This window comes from Capra hircus, chromosome 13, assembly GCF_001704415.2.
Source record: "Capra hircus breed San Clemente chromosome 13, ASM170441v1, whole genome shotgun sequence".
Lineage (NCBI taxonomy): Eukaryota > Metazoa > Chordata > Mammalia > Artiodactyla > Bovidae > Capra > Capra hircus.
Window position 1 is genome coordinate 14741327 of NC_030820.1, and position 16053 is coordinate 14757379.

Consider the following 16053-nt stretch of genomic DNA (forward strand, 5'->3'; position numbering starts at 1 on the left):
GAGATGGCTGGATGGCATCACTGACTCGATGGATGGGAGTCTGAATGAACTGTGGGAGATGGTGATAGACAGGGAGGCCTGGCATGCTGCGATTCATGGGGTCGCAAAGAGTCGGACACGACTGAGTAACTGAACTAAACTGAACTGAGGAGTCTCAGCTGAGAGATGATCACCTAAAAGTTGAAAATGGGCAATAGTAGTTAGGGCAGAGACAAGAGGATGGGTTTGAGAAATATTTGGGGCTTAACACTAGAATAAGAAGGAAATTGATTTTATGGAGAACTCTAAGAAGAAGAAAGACTCAAGAGAAATCTCCAAATTTTTTTCTGACTTAGATTGCTGAGAGGACTGCTTCCAACTGGTACAGCTAATATGGGAGGAAAGGCTCATTTAGAAGGAAAAATAATGATGAGTTGTGTGTGAGGTGAATGCAAGATACCTGTGGGAGTCTAGGCTGATGTGCAACCATTGGACAGACTCTGTGTGTTTAGTTGCAAGCCAATTAATGGCCAGCCCCGAGATAACATAATGTGAAAAGAAACTACCCATATACTCTACTTATGTTTGCAGGCAAAGGATCTTATTTTCAGAAGTGAATAGAGCGTTATTCCTCCATAAAATCCAAATCCAAACAAGCAAATGTGACTGGAATCCCTCATCTTGTTCACTGCGGTTTAACCAACCATAGCTTCTCTGAAGGGTAATGCAGTACTTATTTTGTCATCCATCAGAAGTCTCCATAGGGAGGGGCTAAGCTAAGTGAAATGCCCAGAAGCAGAGAAGACCAAAACACAGGAAGGGCATCATTTCCCTGGAGAGAAAAGGAAAGAATTTCCCTCCTCCAGGACAAAAGAGCAATTCAAGATTGGTCCCAACAAAGGCACTGCAAATTCCCAATCAAATGATGAGTGTCAAGAGTCATGAGGCAGGAAGAAAAGAAAGATGCAGCTTTGTTTAAGAACCAAAGAACTTTTACTGGGGGAGTATTGAGTACCAAGTCAATTCTCCTGGGAATTCTCTCAACTCTTAATTCTTGGACAACTAGAAAAACTCCTTCTCTTCTCCTAAAGGAGGGTACAAAGTCTTCCAGGTGGAAGAGATTTCAGAGGGTGTGCTGGTTGTCTTACTATGATATCTGGAAGACTGCTCCCATTCAGCGTGTACCTCTTCCTTTGGACTTAGAATAGACAGAAACCAGTTTCCAAACATTCTAGAGTATAGGATACATGATTTGGAAATATTGACCTACTAGGTCATTAGCATTCAGATGTTTGTATCTTTCCTTTTCTCCTTTGCTTTTTGCTTCTCTTCTTTTCACAGCTATTTGTAAGGCCTCCTCAGACAGCCATTTTGCTTTTGTGCATTTCTCTTCCATGGGGATGGTCTTGATCCCTGTCTCCTGTACAATGTCACGAACCTCCATCTATAGCTCATCAGGCACTCTGTCTATCAGATCTAGTCCCTTAAATCTGTTTCTCACTTCCACTGTATAATCATAAGGGATTTGATTTAGGTCCTACCTGAATGGTCTGGACTTCCCTGGTGGCTCAGACAGTAAAGCATCTATCTATAATGTTGGAGACCTGGGTTCGAGCCCTGGGTTGGGAAGATCCCCTGGAGAGGGAAATGGTAATCCACTCCAGGACTATTGCCTAGAAAATTCCATGGACAGAGAAGCCTGGTAGGCTACAGTCTATGGGGTCTCAAAGAGTCAGACATGACTGAGCGACTTCACTTCTTCACTTTGAATGGTCTAGTGGTTTTCCCTACTTTCTTCAATTTAAGTCTGATTTTGGCAATAAGGAGTTCATGATCTGAGCCACAGTCAGCTCCCTATCTTGTTTTTGCTGATTGTAGAGCTTCTCCATCTTTGGCTGCAAAGAATATAATCAATCCAATTTCAGTGTTTACCATCTGGTGATGTCCATGTGTAGAGTCTTCTCTTGTGTTGTTGGAAGAGGGTGTTTGCTATGACCAGTGTGTTCTCTTGGCAAAACACTATTAGCCTTTGCCCTGCTTCATTCCATACACCAAGGCCAAATTTGCCTGTTACTCCAAGTGTTTCTTGACATCCTACTTTTGCATTCCAGTCCCCTATAATGAAAAGGACATCTTTTTTGGGTGTTAGTTCTAAAAGGTCTTGTAGGTCTTCACAGAACCGTTCAACTTCAGCTTCTTCAGCATTACTGTTGGGGCATAGGCTTGGATTACCGTGATATTCCATGGTTTGCCATGGAAACGAACAGAGATCATTCTGTCATTTTTGAAATTGCATCCAAGTACTGCATTTCGGACTCTTCTGTTGACCATGATGGCTACTCCATTTCTTCTATGGGATTCCTGCACACAGTAGTAGATATAATGGTCATCTGAGTTAAACCCATCCATTCCAGGCTTCAGCAATACATGAACCATGAAATTCCAGATGTTTAAGCTGGTTTTAAAAAAGGCAGAGGAACCAGAGACCAAATTGCCAACATCCGCTGGATCGTGGAAAAAGTAAGAAAGTTCCAGAAAAATATTTATTTCTGCTTTCTTGTCTATGCCAAAGCCTTTGACTGTGTGGATCACAAGAAACTGTGGAAAATTCTGAGAGAGATGGGAATACCAGACCACCTGACCTGCCTCTTGAGAAATCTGTATGCAGGTCAGGAAGCAACAGTTAGAACTGGACATGGAACAACAGACTGGTTCCAAATAGCAAAAGGAGTACGTCAAGGCTGTATATTGTCACTCTGCTTATTTAACTTATATGCAGAGTACGTCATGAGAAAAGCTGGACTGAAGAAACACAAGCTGGAATCAAGATTGCCGGGAAAAATATCAATAACCTCAGATATGCAGATGACACCACCCTTATGGCAGAAAGTGAAGAGGAACTAAAAAGCCTCTTGATGAAAGTGAAAGAGGAGAGTGAAAAAGTTGGCTTAAAGCTCAACATTCAGAAAACTAAGATCATGGCATCTGGTCCCATCACTTCATGGGAAATAGATAGGGAAACAGTGGAAACAGTGTCAGACTTTATTTTTGGGGGCTCCAAAATCACTGCAGATGGTGATTGCAGCCATGATATTAAAAGAGGCTTACTCCTTGGAAGGAAAGTTATGACAAACCTGGACAGCATATTAAAAAGCAGAGACATTACTTTGCCAACAAAGGTCTGTCTAGTCAAGGCTGTGGTTTTTCCAGTGGTCATGTATGAAAGTGAGAGTTGGACTGTGAAGAAAGCTGAGCACCGAAGAATTGATGCTTTTGAACTGTGGTGTTGGAGAAGACTCTTGAGAGTCCCTTGGACTGCAAGGAGATCCAACCAGTCCATTCTAAAGGAGATCAGTCCTGGGTGTTCTTTGGGACTGATGCTCAAGCTGAAACTCCAGTACTTTGGCCACCTCATGGGAAGAGTTGACTGATTGGAAAAGACTCTGATACTGGGAGGGACTGGGGGCAGGAGGAGAAGGGGATGGCAGAGGATGAGATGGCTGGATGGCATCACTGAGTCGATTCACATGAGTTTGGGTGAACTCCGGGAGATGGTGATGGACAGAGAGGCCTGGCATGCTGCGATTCATGGGGTCACAAAGAGTCGGACATGACTGAGTGACTGAAATGAACTGAACTGAACTGAACTGAGGTCATTAACTCTTAAACTGATGAAAACCATGGACATCTTGCCATAGAAATTCATATTCACACACAGTTATTCACAGGATTTGAGGACTTGTTCAAGGCTCTCGGAAGTTATCCATGGAAATTCAAAGGTCTGAAGACCCAAGCTAACAAACTGACAGAGAAGTGGGGTAGAGGGAGCACAAGAGACCAAGTCAGGGCAGGGACAGGCAAGGAATGCATGGTTTCACCAAGATATTAGTGGGAATGGCTGAGAGATTCGATAATGACTGTTGAAAGTAGTCCATGAAAACCTTTGTTCTTGCTCCATTCCGGTGTTATGGGTGCTGAGGCTCAAAGGGGTGATGTTGGTGAAAAACCTAGGAATTTTGAAACTTGAGACAGGATTGCAGCTTCTGTATATAAAGAAAACAAGATCAATGCCAAATTCACGTCTTCATTATAATGTTTGCTTTGAAAGAGGCATTTAAGAAACTTAATTTTCACATTTTTGGGAGTTGGTGAAGAGGGTAGAGAATGGCAGGGGCGGTGGTAGGTTATTGATCCAGGACCGTCCACCCACTCTGCCTTTTGTCTCAGATTTGGGCACATGGCTTGGTGTCCTTTCAGGGAACTCTGCATGCCTCGAGCTTGAGTCTGCTCTGCTGTAGTGAGTGGGTAGCAATCTGTGCAGGAGGAGCCCAAGTCGCTAGTGCAAAAAGTGTAGGTGTCCCAGGATACCAAACAGTTCTGTGTTGCAAAACAAACAGGAGCAGAGAGGATGGGGTTTACATCCTCTCCAGCCACATCACCACTTCCTGTTTAAAGAGCCTGAAGTTCTCTGGTATGGACTCCCAGTCAGCCCCTCCACGTATGTACCTGTGTCAGCCTATCATTTACCCAGTTTCTCAGAGGAGATGAAAGTCAGAGTCTCAGTTGTCTTTCTTCTTCCTCTTGAGCGTTTCCCATGTTTCCTCTGTGATGCCATCCAGCCATCTCATCCTCTGTCATCCCCTTCTCCTCCTGCCCCCAATCCCTCCCAGCATCAGGGTCTTTTCCTCAAATAATATCTGAGTGTCTGCAATGTGTTAATCAATGATAGAAAGATACATGTTTCCAGTATCTTAAATGTCAGAGATAAGTGATTTCATCTATGGGAATGAGGGGCCCAACAACTTAGGATATAGAAATTCAGTGAATTGTAATCATCCACACTGAATTCTGAATGATGGTATTTTTGGCAATACCATTCTGAACAACGGGAATATTTTAACTAAGCCTTGAGAACAGAATTTCCTTTTGTCTTAAATATCAAAAGCTCCTGGAAAGTAAATGTAAACATCACACTTTAGTATACTATGGAAAGAAAGCATTAGTACCTCAGTTGCGTCCAACTCTTTGGGATCCCATGGACTGTAGCCCGCCAGGCTCCTCTGTCCTTGGAATTCTCCAGGCAAGAATACTGGAGTGGGTAGCCATTCCCTTCTCCAGGGAATCTTCCCAACCCAGGGATCAAACCCAGGTCTCCTGCATTGCAGGCAGATTCTTTACTGTCTGAGCCACCAGGGAAACCCCTAGTATACTATGAAAAGTGTACTCAAAACTTTGAGTTTATTAAGTAATAATGATAAAATATGCTTCCAAATCCTTTCTGGACAGGCATAAATGTGACATAGACAAAATCAACACTAATAGCCAAGAGAACATTTGGTTTAATAACCTTCTGATATTACATGGCAATTATGATTAACTTTAAAGGACAACTATGTGATACACAGTCCTCTAAAACATCTTTGTAGTTGATTCCAAATTATTGGTAAGATTGGACAAATGGATACAATGAAATGCGGCAACATTAACAGAAATCACATTTCAGGTGCCCTGATCCCTGGACCTCTTCTGCCATGATGCTTTGTGTTTCTCAGTCTTTCTCAAGTGCCTATTCTAGTGACCCTGACACTTGACTGTAGATAAAGCAACACGTTTTCCCAATTAAATATTTTCTCTTAAATATTCCCCAGTGCCTTCAAAAGAAAATGGTGTCCAGGATAATACCTAAATATTTCTTTTCAATGAATCTAGTCTAAGGAGACTACCTTTTTGTACCTGATGGATAAATTTATCAATACAGTGCTTTATGGTTAAAAAGGGACTGCTTCATGCATGGGTGGAAGAGCATTTCAAATACTTTCTCTTAAACTGATGGAAACCTCGTGTCCAGAGAGAGCAGGGCTCCTAATGAATGGAGCTCTTCTAGAGTGTTTCACTTCGAATTTTGTATTTAGTATGAGATACTGATACAGTCAAAGATTGTGTTCTGGAACCTCAGATAGACATGAATAAAATATGATCGTATTTATTACATGAGGTCTTAGTTCCTTCTTAGGAAAGGTCCATTATAGATTTATGTCAGTCATCATTCCTTCAAAGGAGATTTTTGTATCTTTGCCATAGTTCTTTAGGGACTTGGCAGTAGGTTCCGTACAATGGCATGACTCATGTTCAACAACTGTAATAATCAATATGGAAACATGACTGTGCAACACTGCAGTAAATGCCTTGCTGCAGGCAGCTGGGGTCTGGTGAGAGGCCCAGATCCCTGACCAACAGCACATTGGTCAGTGGCCACATTATTCCAGTTGTGGGGTCATAATACATATGGTTATGAAAGCATCCATATCTATGTAAATGATCATGAATGTCCATGGATATTCAGAGCACACTATCCACGGATATTCAGAGCACACTATTTAGATGAACTCAACTGAAACTGAAGAATTTAGGCATGCTGAATAATTTGTGAGATTTTGTCAGTTTTTGATGACTTTTGAAAATCAAATACTGATTTTCTAAATTGTGTATCATTCAGCATTTTGCTTCACTTCGTTTCCCTGTGCCCAGGTTTGGCAGTGATTTTTAAACACTGTTGATGAAAATTATTAGCTAATATAAATTGTAAGAAGAGTTACTGTGGTCTGAATATTTGTGTCGCCCTTCTCCCTGCCCCAGAATTCATATGTTGAAATCCTAACCACCAAGGTGCTGGTTTTTGAAGGCGGTACCCTAACAGGTCATTAGGTCATGAAGGTGGGGTCTTCTTGAATGGGATTAGTGCCCTTATAATGGAGACCACAGAGAGCTCCTTCACCTCTTTCTCATCTGAGGTTGTGGTGAGAAGTTGGCAGTCTGCAGTCTAGAAGAGAGCTCTCACCAGGGTTCAACCATATTGACACCCTAATCTAACTTCCAGTCTCCTGAACTGTGAGCAGTAAATTCCTGCTGTTTATAAAACACCCAGCCTGTGGTGTGGAAAAGGCAATGGCAACCCACTCCAGTACTCTTGCCTGGAAAATCCCATGGATGGAGGAGCCTGGTAGGTTGCAGTCCATGGGGTTGCGAAGCGTTGAACACAACTGAACGACTTCAGTTTCACTTTTCACTTTCATGCACTGGAGAAGAAAATGGCAACCCACTCCAGTGTTCTTGCCTGGAGAATCCCAGGGACGGGGGAGCCTGGTGGGCTGCCGTCTGTGGGGTCACAGAGTCGGACACGACTGAAGCGACTTAGCAGCAGCAGCAGCCTGCGGTGTTTTGTCACAGTGGCCCCAATGGACTAAGACAACAGTACAGAGAAGTCATTAACAACAATGGCTTTTGATGAGATTTGAAATTTTGGCTTCACTTCTTGTTAAATGTAATGAGAGCCTGTCTTAGGCTCTTATCTTCTCTGAGATTCAAGTTTCTTACCTGTGAAGTAGAGATAAGAGTAGAACATCTCTCCAGAGTCATTGAGAAGATTAAATGAAATAAAGTAAAAGCACTTAGCTTGGAATATAAACTCAACACATATTAGCAGTCTTGATGTTTACTAGCAGTAGACAGTCATGTTACAAAGAATTTATTCTGTTACCAAATTCCAGTTGACATCCTTAAGTGTGCCCATCAAGAATGTAAAACAATGGCAAGTAGACATTACGAGAAACATGAGCTTTGAAGCTGGTGGGCGTGCAAAAGAGGAAACGAAAGCCATGCTTTAAAAGGATGAAAAGATTGTCACTATCCTCTTGGCTGCCAAGCCATCTGTGACGTTTTATTGTTTACTTCTGTTGTCTTTATCGTCTCGTTTCTGCCCCTTTTCTTTATAAGCCTTACTGCTGATCTCCTGCATAAATGTACTATTTAATCGTTAACAATTATGACCAGCTAAGGGCAACTGAACAACAACAAAATGTACTGGGGGCAGTTGGACACTGTCAAGTTTGTCATCAGGAAAATATAGAGTAATTCATGCCTCCTGGGATGGAGATGTGAGGAAAGAGGAAGCTGGCTCATGATTTGAAGATAAAGATTTTGCAAAGTAAGCACTCGTTTAAAAGTTATTTTCTTAATTGGCATTCACAAAGAGTCAATTTCCAAAATTTGACCCAGAGGGATGTTGTGGGGAGGGAGGTGGGAGGGGGGTTCATGTTTGGGATCGCATGTACACCTGTGGTGGATTCATGTCAATGTATGGCAAAACCAATACAGTATTGTAAAGTAAAATAAAGTAAAAAAAAAAAAATTAAACTTCATAGGAGCCTGGTCTATCTCTGAATTCATGTTGAAAACCACAGTGCTATCCATAATGTATACAGTCATCATTCTGCTTTGCATTCTCTTAATTGAAAGGATTACAAGCATTTTTGCTTAAAGTATTTTTAAAAGATTTATTTGGATAAAAACAGAAATGTGGAAGTTGCCTTACTGGTGACAATATTTGTAGCCACGGAAACAAATAAAATCCCAAAGTGGAAGGGGAAGCATGAGATCTTGGTGCAGACCTTTGGGAAAAGCCTTCATTCAGATGATGGATAGAGGAAGATGAGACAAATTGAATAGCTTGAGAGAGAGAAGAACCAATATATTCATTTAACACATACTGCAAGAGGGTAAAACTTTAGCAGGAGTTTTCACACTTTTTAAGACACAGATCCTTATTCTCAAAGGATTTCACTTCACTTTCAATAAATAAGGTAACCAGAGTAAACTGGTAGGACTTACTACTATGGCATTTTAAAAAAATATTTATGTATGTATGTGGCTGCATTGGGTCTTCGCACTTGGGATCTTCAATCTTTGCTGCAGCATGTGTGATCTTTACTTGTGGCATAAGAATTCTTAGTTGAGGCGTGTGGGATCTAGTTCCCTGACAAGGAATCAAACCTGGGTCCCCTACATGGGAAGTTTGTAATCTTAGCCACTAGACCACCTGGGAAGTCCCACTATGTGACATTTGTAAGCACGCTATGTAAAGGCCACTCTTAAATCTTATGCAAGTCTGTAAAAGGGGCACTTTGATTACCCCCTTCTATTTTCTTATTTTACAGATAAGCAAATTGAAACACAGAGAGGTGAAGCAACCTGCTCAAGGTCACAGAATCAGTAATGGGTAGATCCAGAAAGAATGACTCAGGATTTGAAAGGTCTGGGAAGATACCATGAAGGTGGAGGAAGGGGCCTTAACGGGGCCAGAGCAGCAGCCAGACTAAGAGAAATGAGGAGAGAGCAGTACAGGGCGATGATCTTCTGGCTCCAAAACGTCCAGCCAACACCCTAGCTTTTAGGACACACTTTCCTCTTCATTTTCACAACCAATAGGGGTTTTTGTTTGTTTGTTTGTTTTGTTTTGTTAATTTTTTTATTTTTTTTAATTTTTTAATTTTATTTTATTTTTTAACAATTATTATTATTTTTTTAATTTTTATTTTCACTTTATTTTACTTTACAATACTGTATTGGTTTTGCCATACATTGACATGAATCCAATATCCCAGTTGAAATCTTGTAAAAAGTAGTCCCACACTTTTCATAGTGCCTCAACTCCAATCTCTCTCTCTCTTTCTCTTTCTCTCTCCACACACACACACACACACACACACACAGTTTCAAGGGAGAACAGAGGGAAATGAAGAGGAAACCACTTCACATTATTGCTGCTTTGGCAGTGAGCGTCGGGATGGGGAGTGACAGTGAAGGAGATGAGAGCAAGATTTTAAGGATGCTGTAAAGATTGTGGTGCATCTCCAGTCAGGGTGATGGGATTTAATCAGGAAACATAATGAACTTTTGATAGCCCAAGCTTCCTTTGCACAAAATATGTATATTTAAGTGGAAAACAGACACTGCTCCTTAAACTTTGGGCCAGGAAAGCTTGTACTGAAATGAGGCACATTTAAACTGCAGTTGATTCCTCTGTGTGTAACCTTTTAACTGTCTAATTTACTGCATTGTAAATCTAAGGAATGGCCCATCTGTGTTCAGTTCTCTCTTAGAAACAAAAAACAAACTGAGCTCCTATATTTGCTTTCTCTTAACAGCAATTTGGCTTAAGCCTTGGGTTTCTTGATACTTGAGAGGGGTAGCTCCACCCATGGTGAGAGGCTGCGGACATAGGTTTTCTCTGAACTTCCCAAGGCATTGCTGACCTTGTATGGTTTCATGAAGTTCCTGGCCTCTGGCTTCAAGTTTGGACTCCTTACATATAGGTATTCACTCCTACTCAGGTCTGTTCACCCCCAAATCCCTCCAAAGAGAATAGCACATTTATGCACCCACTTGGTCCTCAATCTTTTTAAAATAGAGCTGAATTGCTTGCAGGAATATTATGACCTCAATTAACCAAAAGCATCCGGAGCTATGATTTTTAAATCCTTTTTATTTAGGTCAATTTATTTCCATTTCACAACTGTTTATTGAGTGTCTACTGTGTACCAAATTTTAGATTTGGTAATGAACTTCCAAAAATTACTATAAATATTGTAATTTGGGCAATGAGTCCCCTACCAAAGTTGGACGGAGATGACAACTTTATTTCCTAACCTGATTTTCAGCTGTTTTTTGATTGATTGACACTTGGTAAGCACATACACATTTAAGAAAAAATAGGCGGACATTGCCAAGTATCCATGATGGCAACAAGGAACTGGTCTTCTCTTTTCAACAACTTGTCACAAAGGAGCCACAAAATAGCCCATAGACAAATAGGGCTTCCCTGGTATCTCAGATGGTAAAGAATTCATCTTCAAAACAGGAGACCCAGGTTCAATCCCTGGTTTGGAAAGATCCCATGAATATTCATTGGAAGGACTGATTCTGAAGCTGAAGCTGCAATATTTTGGCTACCTGATATGAAAAGCTAACTCATTAGAAAAGACCCTCATTCCAGGGAAGATTGAAGGTAACAGGAGAAGGGGGTGGCAGAGGATAAGATGGTTAAAGAGCATCACTGACTAATGGACATGAATCTGAGCAAATTCCAGGAGATACTGAAGGATGGGGCTCCTGGCGAGCTGCAGTCCATGAGATCACAGAGTCAGACACGACTAAAGCGATTTAGCACACAAGCACACATAGACAGATAATTCACAGACAAATTTTCCTGTCTTTTCATGACTGATATTGTTTGGGGATTTGGAGTTGTCTCTAAAACACCTGACTGTGCCTATCAAAGGTTCCCAAGAAGGAATGTACATTTATATTTGAAAATATTCTGGATCTCATTTGTATCTTTGCCAAGTGGTCATCAAGCTGCTCTTAGATCATTGTTTTCCATCAAATCACACTGTAACCATGAGTCTTTGACTTTATTTTCTATGATTTCTAACTAAGAGGGGCATGAGATAAATGTGTGTGTACTAAAACCCCTGTCCCCTCCTCTGTTGGATAAAGAGTTGGAGACTCAGTTCTGTAGGGAGATTTGAAGCTCCTTTAAAGTAATGTGAAGTGTGCTGGGAAAGCCCAAAATAGTTCTATGCAGCTTCAAAATGAGAAAAACAGCTAAGAGGACAATGAACTGGAGGTAGAATTGTTTTCCATATATTTTGCAAATCTAGGCAATGCATTCTTCATTCAAGCCACAAAATGAATGAACAGTGGAGAGAGTAAGACTCAGATGAAGACTCAAATTGCTTTTTACCTGGGGACCACAGTCTTCTGTCTCTTGGGATACATTTCAATCTAAACTCTTTGTATTTGGGGAGAATGGAGAGGAAAGGGGGCTAATTATCACAAGAGCAGACCTCATCACTAATCTTATTGCCAAAACTGAATCAACAACTTCAACAGAAATATGGAATATGTTACTGTAAAAAAGAATCCATTCTCTGAATAAAATAAATATAAATGGCTTTTTTCTAATAGTCTGCTAATAAACCTCTAAGTCGTTAGTGTTCCTACAGAAGGTGGTCAGATCTCTTACTGCTTAAAGATACACAAAGTAAGGAAGCCATGTCTGAAGTATTTCCACCCCTCTCCCGCAAAAAAAATCATCTCTAAAAAAATTTTAACTTCTAAAATTAATTTCTTCATGACATAAATGATAAAGATTAGAATGCTTCAGAGAGGTATAAAACTAAAATGTTGCTTAAAAGATTCACAAATACTAATTCTTATAAGGTAAAACACATGAGCTTAAGATTTAGTAATTTTGCTAGCAATAATGAATCAAATATTCTGGTCAAAAAGAAATTTGAAGATTATGAAGCCTTGACCAAAAGGATAAAAACTTTAAATTACAAGATTCAGTGAATTTACCTCCTATAGACAGAGTAAAATGATCTTTAAGATTCTTCATAGTAGTAACAATATTAATAATTCACTGAACCATTATATAAGCTATGATAAGTAAGCTGGGAGCAAACATAAGATTTATTGAATTTATTTAGTTGTTCTTTCTACAAAGAGTTACTAGTAAATTTGGCTAGAATTACTTACCTGTTCCAATCAGCAGCACAGAAGTCTTGATCAGATAATAGAAAAAGAATAGTCAATTAAGCACATCTAACTTCTTCATTATCAATATAAAATGTTTTGTTCAAATTAATAACTACTAAAGAGGATACCCCTACCCTTGTATTAAAAAAAATGAAAATACCCTTGGTGTCTCTCCTTTGAATACATATATTTTACATCATTATTTCATGACTATCTTCCATAAAATATTGTTACAAATAAAAGCGCATAATTTCAACTATAGAACGAAGCTTTGGATTTTCCATGTGGTCAAGGAAACCTCTGTCTTTGCCACTGAATCACCCTTAATATGATTACTCTTTTGGCTGGCTTATTAGTCAAATCAGAGTACATGGTTGACCCTGTGGTTTACCACATCATCAAACATGAAACCTGCTTAAAGTAGTGATGGGACCACACCCTGGCCGATTTGAGCACATTGTACAAGCATGTTTACTCTGAGAAGCATCCAGGCAATGGAGGTCACATGTGTTTGTACAAATGTTCGGTAAAACTCTGTGCAAGAACATAGGGTCACACCAGTCATGGACAAAACAGCAAAGTTATACTGCAAGTGGAAGCTAGGCTTTGGGAAGTTTTTCTTTAATCAGTCCAAGGGACTTTAGTGCAGAAAGCAAATATAATGAAGTATTTGGAAGTGTACTAGGGCCTCAGGAGTTGCCTGTAATCAAAAGCCAAGAGGCATTTACATCATATACTTGAAATGCATGATCTACGCTGAATGTTCTGCCAACATCTTCAGAGCTATAAGTCATTTTACAACCATGCATGTGACTCAGAGTTGGAGAGTGCGGGTGTTTTGTTGTGCTCATGGCTCCTTCCTTTGCCCTCCCCTCCCTTTCTGCCCTAACCTTTCTCTTTCCTTTAAAGGAAGTAGACATGGTCCTCTTTTCCAGAGGTAAACAAAGGGGCTACTAGGATTCACTGCCTGCATTCAGTCCTGCAAGTTAAGACACATTAAATGGACTCTCTGCTGAGATGTCTGTGTTTCAGTCAGAAAAATATGACTGGGGAGACTTGGCTAGTTTCACTCCTCTGGGAGAACTTGGGAGGATTCAGACTGTGATGGAAAATCTGCTGGACAGAGAATAAAAGGCCTGAGTTTTAGTCCCAGTCCAGAAACTAAAGGCCATTGCATAAGGTTTTGGGCGTGCATGCCCTTTGGAAATCAGCACAGTGGCACTGACCCATGGTTAGTTGAGGATGAGCTTTGAATTGAGCTGATTTACTAATGATAAATTGAGTAGAAGACACCATGGGCCCTCCTGAACCACTGGCATGTATTTTCACAAAGTGAGGTATCTATATGGTCATGAGACAGCAACTAGGGCTTCATTGTATGGGGTTCCAGTCAGTAAACTGGGTTCCTTGTAACAAGTTTTAACCAGCTTGTGAAATAAATTCTTGTGAATCTTATAAAATTTCATGGGTCCCTTTTTGAGCTGTCCCTTACAGCTCTCAGAGGTCACTAGAGTAAAACTAGAATACTAAGATAATAATTTATTTGATAAAATGGGGTTGAACTAATGATGACAAAGATTGAAAAAGTCTGGTTTTTCATTTACCTACAGATTGTGGAAGGATGTTCAGATTGGAAGGTGGCAGATGAGGGGTTTAGACTAGGTTCATAAGAATCAACTGTGTAAACAAAGGAAAGGGTTATGCCCACCTTATTTTGAAGTTCTTTCTAGACCTGAAATTCCATGATTTTCATCAAAAGAGAAACCAAGGAAAAATATTACTGAGGAGGTCTTTAAAGACCACTAGGGAGAAGGCAATGGCAACCCACTCCAGTACTCTTGCCTGGAAAATCCCATGGACAGAGGAGCCTGGTGGGCTGCAGTCCATGGGGTCACAAAGAGTTGGACACAATTGAGTGACTTCACTTTCACTTTTCACTTTCATGCATTGGAGAAGGAAATGGCAACCCACTCCAGTGTTCTTGCCTGGAGAATCCCAGGGACAGGGGAGCCTGCTGGGCTGCTGTCTATGGGGTCGTGGGGTCGCATAGTCTGACACGACTGAAGTGACTTAGCAGTAGCCACAGGGTATTTATGCTCCCTATGAATATTCAGAAGCTGTGTAATGCTGGAAGATGATCCTTGACCAAGAACAATTTTATTTCCTGACTCAATTTATAACCTTAGTAATATTGCTAACCCTGAAATCTGCAGCAAAGATCACGTGTCAACCCTCCACTGGAAATGAGTAACGCACACGCTCTCAGGTTCACTTGCTCATGTGTTTTGTAAAGAGAATGTTAAAAATAGGAAACAGCAGTGAAACGAGCTACCTGACAGCCTAACAAAATGCCTGCCACAGGAATTGTGACTTCCATTTGTAACTTGTAGGTTCAAACTACAAGTATTGAAATTACAGGTTTATTCTTTGATAGATCCCAAAGCCAAGCATGGGTAGAATTCTGTGCTGAAAGGCAGTGGCTGTTTTCCATTCCTGATTTGGAGCCCCCAAAACACAAAGGTATGGAAAGAAAACCATCATAGAGAAAGACAGGGGGAAGCCTCAGTAACTGTTTCTCTGATAGTTTTAGAACAAGACTATTAGGTAAATTTTCTTCCAACATTGGGACAGAAGTATAAAAGTTAGAGACTCATTTTCAATCAAGCTCATTTGCCCAAGATCATTGAAAATGAGAGAGCAGGCATTTTAAAGTGACACGGTGTCTGTTTTCTTGGATACCAACAAGGGGAAGTTCTAAACATAAGTTGAAGAAGGAAAAGGATTTCTCATATCTCTGGTTACATCCTGGAGATCTGCGGAATTACACAAAAAGACATTTAGTTGGAGGATTTCCAAGTTAAAGTAGCTGTTTGATTTAGATGAGAGAGAGCATTTTTGAACACCAGATGTGTTTACCTTAAGACAAGCAGATTAACACTGGCCTAGGGACCTAAAATCATTCATCCTTAGTGACTGTCCATTACTTTCGGCAAAACAACATCCTGCACTCAGTGTCTCCCACAGGATATTTCATTAGCTCCAAAGACAAAATTAGACACTGCAGATGCCTCTGTTACTTTATCTTTGAGCTGGAGGGGTTGAATGGATCTTGAAGCCAGACTACTTCATCATCTTTAATGGGTGTTCTTTAAAGAAAGACTTAAAACTCCATCCAGGTTGAATTGGAGGCAAGGGGAAAAGATCTGGATGAAAGGAAAGCAAATGAGGCCTGGCCTCATGGACAAAACTAGCTTGTGCCCTACAGTCAGTGCTTTCCCAGGTCTTCCAGCTCTCCCTAGAGACTCGCTGAAACCACAGAGATGGTGTGAGGTAAGGAGTCTTGAGAAATCCTTAACTCTCTGCCAAATATCTTCCCCTATTTTCGGGAATTCCGTGGAATCCAGCAGTGATTCCTAACTAGCACTATGTATGTAGAAGTGCCTACTAGAAACACCTCAGCATCTTTTAAAAAACATAGGTAGGAAACCTACGAAACTCTCAGAATCAGCAAGCTCAGTATTAGAAATTTCAAATGCTCTGAGGATGAGGGATGTCTATGATTTATAGCCAGTGTTGAGAACACTCTGAAATGAGCCAGGACCGAGAGGCATCCTTCTTGCAAATGTGATCTTCCCTGAGAGAACCATTGATCTTTCCTACCTTAATTGAACCATTTCAATCACATTCTCGCGTCAT